This window comes from Eptesicus fuscus, chromosome 2, assembly GCF_027574615.1.
Source record: "Eptesicus fuscus isolate TK198812 chromosome 2, DD_ASM_mEF_20220401, whole genome shotgun sequence".
In the NCBI taxonomy this organism is placed as follows: domain Eukaryota; kingdom Metazoa; phylum Chordata; class Mammalia; order Chiroptera; family Vespertilionidae; genus Eptesicus; species Eptesicus fuscus.
The window spans coordinates 4,333,732-4,344,091 of NC_072474.1; the positions used below are offsets into that span (position 1 = coordinate 4,333,732).

The window sequence follows — 10,360 nt, forward strand, 5'->3', positions numbered from 1 at the left end:
TGGTAAATTCACATATTCAAGTTGCAATGACAAACTGGGAAGGGGAATGATTTTCTTTACTATCTTGGAAAATCTCCCATGGATTTTGTGTAATTGGAGAGCAGACTTTCCAGCACACAAGTAGAGAATTTGTTCCATTTGTATCTATTGTTTCAATTTTTAGTGAATCTGTAAAACTGAAACAATATTGTAAGGATCACTTTTGATTTGAAAGTCTGTTTTGAAGGAGCTCACATACTGAAGAAGACAAGATGACAAGAGATGTGGTGAGGGACATGGTTCTTCAGTAAAAACGTCAGCTCCTGGAGTTAGACTTTAGTGCTGCTTAGGGTGCGTAAAGCTGTGTAAAGGCATTTTTAGATATAAAAATACACAGTGAGAGGCATATTTTATTGGCTTTGAGGATAATAAGATAGAAATTTTGGAACTTGGAATGGTTCCGGAGAGTCTGAGTGCTACAGTATCGATAATCAGAGAACTTTCACATTGGTTTGAGAGAAGTCAGATAGACTAAGCATAAGTTTCCTCTGACATTAGTATCTTAATAAAAAATGTGGTACATTTACACCATTGAATACTATGCAGCAGTAAAAAAGAAGGATCTCTTACTCTTTGAGATAGCATAGTGGGACCTGGAGAGTATCAGGCTAAGTGAAATAAACCAGTCAGAGAAAGACAAGAATCACATGATCTCACTCATATGTGGAATCTAATGAACAAAATAAAGAGAACCAAGATGGTGGCATAGGTAAACACCAGTTCTGGCTGCCTCCCACAATCACATCAAAATTACAACTAAAATACAGAACAACCATCATTCAGAGGCACCTAAAATCTGGTTGAACGGAAGTCCTACAACTAGAGAGGTAAAGAAGAAAACACATCAAGACTGGTAGGAGGCAGAGGAGTGGAACTGGCTGGTCTGACACCCATGTGAGGTTTTTTTGAGTTTTTTTTTTTTTAAATGCAAGCCCCCACTACCACAAATTATGTGGTTGAGTTTCCCACATTTGGGGGAATCGCAGGGGTCAGCACCTCCGGAGTGCAATAGATAAGCCTTACCCCGGGAAAACCACCTTCGTGATCATGGTATCTCCCCTTCCAGGTAAGTATGTGAGGTGTTTTTTTTTTTTTTTTTTTTTTTTTTTAATCAGGAGGGATATCTCCTCTGCGGAGGCTACCCACAAGGGGTCCCAGCCCTACACCAGACACCCATCCCAGGGTTCCAAAGCTGGAAAGAGAAGTTTCTATAACTTCAGACTGTAAAAATGAGCCAGGATTGTGGCTGAGTGACAGAGGCTGCTGGCAGTTCCTCTTAAAGGGCCAGTGCACAAAATTACATGGTTCTTCTCCCTCTGAGCTCCAGTGCTGGTCAGTGGCAATGGGGAAACCAAGGACATATGGGGAGTAACTGGATTATCTGGCATCTGGGCAGGAACTCAGGGGTGGCTTTCCCCCAGACAGGGGTGCTTACAGGGGTCATTGTTTCTGTGATGTGACCTCCCCTGTTGCAGAGCTGACTGGCGGCTATATCTGAATTTCCATCAGCATGGTTCACACTGTTTGCTCCACACTGATAATTCTCTGAAACCCCCTCCCCCAATTCGATTTGCAGCCCCACCCAAGATGTTTGTAGTGGATTTTCCCTATGAATGGCCTGTCCTCGCTCAGGCTTCAGACTTTCCTAGAATCTCCTAAACAAGCAGCTGGTGTCAGCATGCCCCAAACCTATCAATAAGAGGCCGAAGACCCAGCACTAGTACCAGCCTGCCTTGCTTCATAGCTGGGCCTTGCCTGGGCACTTCCAAGCCCAACACAAGTAGCATCCATCAGCAGATCGCTCTGTAGCTCCTATTGGGATACCTCAGGCAGTGGCTGACTTTGAACCTCCTACGAAACTCTACAGCCAGTGCACCTAGTGGACAGCTTCAGACCATACCAGATTACAATTCTACACCATTCACAAGTGACACACGCAAGGGGCAGACTCAGTGAGCACTAAATCCCCACTGAAGCAAGTCCTGTTCCACAGGGGGGTCTCTTGCACAGCTGCTCTTCCACCAGAGTCACAGCTGATCCTCACAGTCAATTGGCCTGGAGGTTAACTCCTCCCAGTGACACCAACAGCAATCAAGGCTCAACTACAACAAGACTGTGTACACAGTCCACACAGGGGTGCACCTAGAGGGCCCAGCTCAGGTGATTGGGGAGGCTGAGCCACTGAGTCCTACAGGGCACCTACTATTACTGATTGCAGGAGGCATAGCAACTCTACCTAATACATTAGAAACAAACACAAGGAAGCAGCCAAAATGAGGAGACAAAGAAACATGTCACAAATAAAAGAACAGATCTCCAGAAATAGAATTAAGTGAAATGGAAGCAAGCAAACTACTTGGTACAAAGTTCAAAACAATGGTTATAAGGTTGCTCAAGGATCTTAATGAGAGCTTTGAGGAAATCAATGAGAGCTTCAAGGGACTTAGTGAGACTTTCAAGGGTCTTAATCAGAATTTCAAAGACATGAAAAAAGACCAGTCAGAAATTAAGCATACACTAACTGAAAGAGATTTACAGGGATTCAACAATAGAATAGAAAATTCCAAGAATCAAATCAATGATTTGGAATATGAGGAAGCAAAAAACACCTAATAAAAAGAGAAAAAAAAATAAAAAAAAATATGAAGATAGTGTAAGGAGCCTCTGGGAAAACTTCAAATGCATCAACATTCACATCAATGGGGTACCAGAAGGAGAAGAGAGAGAGTAAGATATTGAAAACCTACTTGTAGAAATAATGACAGAAAACTTCCCCTACCTGGTGAAAGAAATAGACTTACAAGTTCAGGAAGCACAGAGTATCACAAACAAGATAAAACCAAAGAGGCTGACACCAAGACACATCATCATTAAAATGCCAAAGGTTAAAGACAAAGAGAGAATCTTAAAATCAGCAAGAGAAAAACAGTTACCTACAAGGAAGCACCCATACAACTATCAGCTGATTTCTCAACAGAAACTTTGCAGGCCAGAAGGGAGTGGCATGAAAGATTCAAAGTGATGAATAGCAGAGGGAGATAGAGAGAAAAATTGATGTGAGAGAGATACATCAATTGGTTGCCTCCTGCATGCACCCCATCTGGGCCAGGGATTGAGCCTGCAACTGAGTACGTAATCTTGACTGGAATCGAATGGCAATTACAAAGATCTATCACTATTATCATCACAGCCTCTGTCATCTGTCAGTTTGCCAAATGTGAATAAATAAAATGTGATTGCTGCATAGTTTCTAATGGAAAAATTTTATTATCCTTAAATCTGTAATATTTTTATCTGTAACACGAAACCTTGAGAGTGGTGGGTGTGCTTATTTTAAATCTGTGAGTGTAGTTGGTTTTCAGGGAGAACAAATGCAAGTAGGAATTTCCCCCTTACACAGCCGATACCTCAGAATCCTCACTGAATCTGGAATCTCTGTGGCTGCCACTGTTCTCTCTTCCACCACTGCAAGCACACAATTTTTGGGAATTCACAATATATGCTGATTAAGGAATTTTCTGGAAAGGAAGACCTATCACAACATCAGTGTTAGAAAGAATAAAACTCAATTCTATGTGAACTGTGCAATGCTGGTCTTGAGTTTGTGCCATTTGGAGGAAATCAATAGCCTCAGTTTCCAGGTGCCTTGTCTGCTTGATGGTGACCACCTCCGTGAGGTTGGATTCAGTATCCTCAGCTGCTCAGTCTTTCTCATCTTACTTCAGCACGTACCTTTCTTCCATCCAAAGCTGGGGAAGATCTGAGATCAATCATTTATACTTGTTCACTATATTTTTATTATAGTGCTATCTCAACCAGGCACTTATATGTTAAGCCTTTTCATTTCTACTTAGGGGAATTGTTTGCTTCCTATTTTAACCAAGTTCTGACGAAGAATTGTTCTTAGGAACTCATGCTCTTCACTAATAAAAGCAATACAATTCAAGCACAGTAGACCATCAAATTATGCAATTGTTTGTTGTCCTTAGCAAAATAATACCAGCCCATATATTGACTTCCTAGTTATGGATATAATCACTACACACAAAGGAATAGAGGCTCTCACTTTTGGGAGATTGGTTTGGTTTAAATTTCTTAATTATCATGTAATTCATAACCTATATAATCCATAAACCAGAATATTGTCTTTCTACTTCCTCTAACACTTTTTGTGCATCTATTTGTAATTTCCAATCACTAGACATTCATTTATTCATCCATTCAGTTATTCATTAATTCATTTATGCTATTGCATACCAGCAAATGAATAGCATGTGCAAAAAGAGCGGCAATTCAGGCCATTTCTGCCAGAAACTCTCTAGCTTGCTAGAAGGATCCAACATTCTTTTTTTCCCCCCAACATTCTTATTGGTTTTAAAGTCAAAGTGTTAGTTTTGAGTCCATTACTGCTGTAACAAATGATCACAAACTAAGTGTGCTGAACATAGAAATTTATTATCTTACAGATTTCTTTCAGAAATCCAACATGGGCCTCATGGGGCTAAGATCGAGGAATTGGCAGGGCTATGTTCTTTCTGGAGGCTCTAGAGGAGACAAGTTTCCTTGCCTTTTTCAGCTTTGAGAGGCCACCTGAACTCCTTGGTTCATGTCCCTTCTTTCCATCTTCAAAGCTGGCAATGGTGTGTCAAGTCCTTTTTACATTGCATCTCTCTGACGCTTCGTATGTACTAGTAGTTGAATATTATATATATCCTTAGCTAGCAAAGTTTCTCCACTTTTAAAAACTCACATGATTAGATTGAGCACATTCAGAAAATTCAGAATAATCTTATCTCAAAGTCCTTAACTTTAGTGACTTTTTTTTTTCCATATAAGGTAACATATTCATAGGTTCTGGGGAATAGGATGTGGGCATCTTTGGGATTATTCTGCTGAACAAGTAGAATATGAAGACACTCTTCAACCATTATAGTCTTTGCAAGTACATTTTAAATAAAGAAAAGTACTATTTATGAAAATAGTCTCATTATCCTATATAATCCTATAAAATAAAAGCCTAATATGCTAAGTGTCTGGTCATCCACTTGTCCATTCAACCAATCAAAGCATAATATGCTAATGATATGCTAAGGCCACTCAACTGCTTGCTATGATGTGCAGTGACCACCAGGGGGCAGATGCTCTGACTGGTAGGTTAGCTTGCTGCTGGGGTCCGGTGATTGGGACTGAGCGAGATGGGCCGAACATGCCCTGGAGCCTGCCCACAGTCCCTCCCCTGATGGCCAACCTCCTGCGTCCCTCCCCAGTCCTGATCGTGCACTGGTGGTGTCCCTTGGCTTGGCCTGCACCCTCTCACAATCCAGGACCCCTTGGGGGATGTGAGAGAGCTGGTTTTGGCCAATCCCACAGGCCAGGCTGAGGGACCCCATTGGTGAATGAATTCATGCACCAGGCCTCTAGTTAATAAATAAAAGATAAAGCTACATTCTTTACTAATTTACTGAAGTTCATGCTACAGATCTATTAGGTGCAGTATTTGGCTCCTAGAGGGCAGAATACTTTTCCATCACCACAACAGAAACATACTGAGAGACCAAAATATTAATAACAAAAGTCTCAGTAAGTGGAGAATGAAATAAGATCCACAGGCCTGTCAATTTCCAGGAAAATCTAGACTAATGTCCTGTATTGTATTTTCTTCCTTACAAGAAAAGACAAAACCCAAACAGCTTAACTGAATACAGAGAATTTCACATGAACAAAGACATTTCCATTTTCTCAGCACACATACTAGTACATACACCATCTCTTTTTCTAAATAATTTACTTTCTGGGTGAGTTTGGTAGAAACGGGGACACTGAAATGCCTTATTATCTTGGAACAAATGGAATAAGAATATTTATTACAGTTTCTTAATATGTAAACAAGGAAAAGCTCTAAAACATGTCTTGTATTCTGAGCAATTACAGGATTGCCAGTGCAGAGATGACTGCGCTGGAATGTGGGTGAAGTGACATTTGACCACAAAAAAGGGACAGGACAGTTTCAGTGTGTTGTACATGACTGGAGGTCAGGCTTAACACCTGGCCATCATTTTTTTTTGTTTTGTTTCAAATGTAATCCTATATAATAAAACCCTAACATGCAATCGACTGAACGGTGGAATGACCAGTCGCTATGATGCGCACTGACCACCAGGGGGCAGGTGCTCAACGTAGGAGCTGCCCCCTGGTGGTCAGTGTGCTCCCACAGGGGGAGCGCCACTCAGCCAGAAGCCAGGATCAAGGCTGGTGAGCACAGCGGGGGTGGTGGGATCCTCTCCCGCCTCCGCTGCAGGCGGGTGATAAGGAGCGAGGGGTCCCAGACTGTGAGAGGGATGTCCAACTCCCAATGGGGAGCAGGCCTAAGCCGGCAGTCAGAAATCCCCCGAGGGGTCCTGAACTGAGAGAGGGCACAGGCTGGGGTAAGGGATCTCCCCTACCCCCCCCAGTGCATGAAATGTCATGCACCAGGCCTCTAGTTCAGAATAAAGCCTTGCACTTTTCTGTTTGTAGATAAAGTTAGAAGTGGAGGGACATGGGGAAATAAAAAATTGAAGGATGAGCGTGGGTGAGGAGGAAAGGAAAAGCTAATAGATTCCTGCAAAAATACTTGATGCATCGTAATTTAGGACAAGAGAGAAAAAGTGCAATTTTGGATTTCAGCGACATAATCATTATTCAGTGAATAATCACCATCCATTATGGAATGACGAGCACTGTGTTAAGCATGTCACTCATTTGGTTCATGCAGTGAGGTAGGTATTATGATCTCCACTTTATAGATGAGAAAATTGAGAGAGTGAAGTTAAGCAACTTGCTGGAGGTCACACAGCTATAGGAGCCAGGATTTCAAATTCCATTTGGTTTGTTTATTGTCCCTTTCACCCCTAGAGTGGCTTGGGTTGGGTGGGGGAGATGCCATCTCAGCTGCCTGGCTGGCCTCCAGGAGTTGTCCTAAGGGCTGGTGTTCTCCTGGAGTTGCCCTGATGTGCCATGTCTGGGAATTGCTGTCTCCACAGTCAGCATGTCAGTGTTTGGTTGTGAGCAAATCAAACACTTGTGGGTGGGGAGCTGAAGGAGAACCTTCCCCATCTGCTTCACTTAGGAGGCTGGGCCCTCACCACCTGGCTGCCAGCTGTGCAGGTTCTGGGACACCACAGGGGAGTCAGGGTCTGCAGAGGCTGAGCAGGTGTGACTGTGATGCTTTCAGGCCAGGTCCCCAAGCTGTCTCTTCATCCCAGCAAGTGAAAAGGGCATGTTCTGGGAGAGAGTCCGAGGCTCATCCCCGCCCCACAGTGGGTGACTTATGTGGTGTTAGTTGGACTATTCTCCCTGCTCTGATGGGGAGTAAGTAGCAAGCTCAGTGCTTAAAATGATGTCATTCTTGCTCATGTAGAGATAGCCTTCCATATGCTAAAAATCTACAGAGTAGTTATGTATGTATTTATTAGGCTTTTCCTTCCTACAAGAATAAAAAGGAACGGTGGAACCCAAATGAGCATGTTGGGCTCAGAATTGATTTATTAAGTCAACAAATGTTTATTCATTTATTCACGGCATATTCTATAGTATCATTTTGATACTTTGAGAGATAGCATTATTGGCTCATAGGCATCATAGGAAACAAAAGAAAAAAACTGGATGTTTAAGTGGGGCAAATGTTGGAAATGACAGAGCATGTAGGGTAGAAGTCCTCAGCAAAAATTTCCTGAATATGGGACAAATGTGAGGAGCCTTTGGAGGGAAAAATTGAGAGCAAGTGGGAGGGGGGTTGTTTAGGCAGAGATCTCTGGGAAGACATGAAGATGTAGAGGCTGTGAATGAACACAGTGCATCACAGGAAGAACAGAAGGGACACTGTGAGGAATTGGGTGGCCGTTGTGAAGTTGGTAGAGAGCTGCAAGGGCGGAGCTAACACAGGACAACCTTTGGAGGGATGATTGATGGGGAATAGGAGCGGATATGGTTGGACATAGGATGGGGCTGACTCACTGACGGCCTTGACCACCAGAGAAATGGCTGGCTCTCAATCTGAGTAGTATTGCAAAGATGTAGGTTCATTCATTCAGTACACACTTGTCGAACTGGATTGAAGACACATTTAGAAGCAACATATGAAATGAATTGGAAAGGGGTTTTAAATCTATAGTTCTTATTGGAAAATATAACTCAGATGTTATTGCCAAGATTCAGAGGTAGCTTTTAAAATATGTTTTTATTGATTTCAGAGATAGAAACACCAATGAGAGAGAATCATTGATGGGCTGCCTCCTGCATGCCCTTTACTGGGGATCAAACCCAAAACCTGGGCTTGTGCCCTGACCTGTAATCAAACTGTCACCTCCTGGTTCATGGGTGGATGCTCAACTACTGAGCCACACTGGCCAGGCCAGAGGTAGCTTTTTATGGGACCAGGGTTGTGGGGGAGGTATAGCATAAGAGCTAATTCTAAAAGGGTGATTATAAAGGGCTCTGACCTCCTCCCTCTTTTTTTTGGTGGGGATAAAGGAGGCCCAGTGGCAATAGAAAAATAACTAGCTTTCTGGTTCCAGAGTTCCCTTCCCCCACCATGGGCCTGTGTGGAGGCCTCATGTGTGGCTTTTATGAGCTGTGTCTTGTCAGTCTCATGGAACAAGGGGGCAAATGGACAGGCTGTCGGAACCAGCCCAAGATGGGGCGGAAGCCTGCACATCTCCTCTGGTGCAGAGAAGCTTTTGTTCTCAGAAAAGCTGGGCCCTGCACTTACTTCATCTGGTAAAACCCCAAGCCCCGTTATTATAGGCGCCCTGCAAGGAAGCCACTCTAAAGGCCTGTGTGGGGCCCATTAGCACCTCAGCAACGGCTCCCAGTGTGCCCAGGAACAGCAGGACATCTTTTCGTGACTCTAGTCTGTATCCACAGCATGAGAACCATTTTAATCTTGACGTTGCCTCTTCATGCTTCATTGTATTTAAAGCTGGGTGTTTTTCTGCCATTATTTAGTGATTTTCTTGCAAGGAAGCCATTTTATGAAAAATGCCTGATTATTGCTGCCAGAAAAATAATATCCAACAATTTACTTTGAATGACATAGTCTTAAAAGTTAATGTTATTCAGACAAATGCAAATAATTTCAACAATTACTCTGCATTTAATCACTACAAAATTGAGTCCTCTCCATGTCCCTTCTCTCATGCAGTGTGCAATAATTGAGGGTTTTAGAGAAGTAAACACTGAACAGAGTTTCAAGGGAAGGTATTTACCCCTTTCCAGCATGTCTTGTGAGAAGCCTGATCCATTTCAGCAGAAACCAGTTGACGATTAGAATAACCCTGAGCAAATATTTATGCTGTTAGGTACCAAGAGCTGATCAAGGGACATCACACATTCCTCCCAAGTGGTTAGGCTGAGAGAGTCAAGCCTTGTGACATGATGAATTCCTAAGCAGGAGAGTTGAGCACAGAGGTGGACTGCATTAGGGGTCTCTGTCATTGGGAGCTAAATTCTCCCTTTTTAAAGATGAAAAGTTGGACCATCAGTGAAAACCTGTGAAGCGGAGCAGGTCTCAGCTAGCTCAGGAGTGGGTCCTGTATTGCTCCCTGAGGGTGTTGGTGCCTCTGCGAGTGGATCCTGTGCTCACTGGGTTGTGTGGCATGACAGTTCTCAGCAGTGCTCAGAAAGGGCTAAATGAATGTTTCTGACCTCCTGGTATCCTGGAGAGTAAATTCAAACCTTCCCAGATACTCAGCGCGGACTCTCACTAACGTTCGAAGTACGAACAGCTAAGTACGAACATCTAGGCAATGTATTCCCACCTCAGCCAGCAGCAGCCAGAAACTCTCTGCTAGAAGCCTAGGAAGAATAAACCCAGTATGATGCAGTCTTTTCTCAGCTAGGCATTTTAGGGGAGCCAGATGGAAACTTAGCTCTAGTGACTTAGCTCCCTGAATTGCTGGACCCATGGCTTTTTATTCACACATTTTTCCCTTTAGCAAAGCAGATATACACATCAAAGGTAAGGTTTGGTAAACAAGAAAGGATTATCAGGTTAGGGGAACTGCCTTTGGCCATTCAACCAGCAGCAGGTAAACTGTCAGCAAACCATTTAGTTTGCTGGCAGCCTTCCCATTGCTTTTAGCAGAATTCTCTCTCTCCCCCCACCCCCAGCCCCCTTTAGTGGGCCACTTGCATTAGAATCACCTGCTTGTCAAATATGCGCCTGTTGATTTGGAAGCTCTGGGAGCAGGCCTGGAGATTTGAATTTGTAACAAGTACTCAAATAAGTTTTATGGACATTAAAGTTTGAGAACCAAATGGCTTAAAAGATAATTTCCCCCCC

General features: G+C 43.2%; 1 pseudogene; it reads right to left on the bottom strand.

Moving 5' to 3' along the window:
* Positions 1–967: 967 nt before the first annotated feature.
* On the bottom strand, positions 968–1,113 carry LOC114235094 (U1 spliceosomal RNA; annotated as a pseudogene).
* Between the last annotated feature and the right edge of the window lie 9,247 nt (positions 1,114–10,360).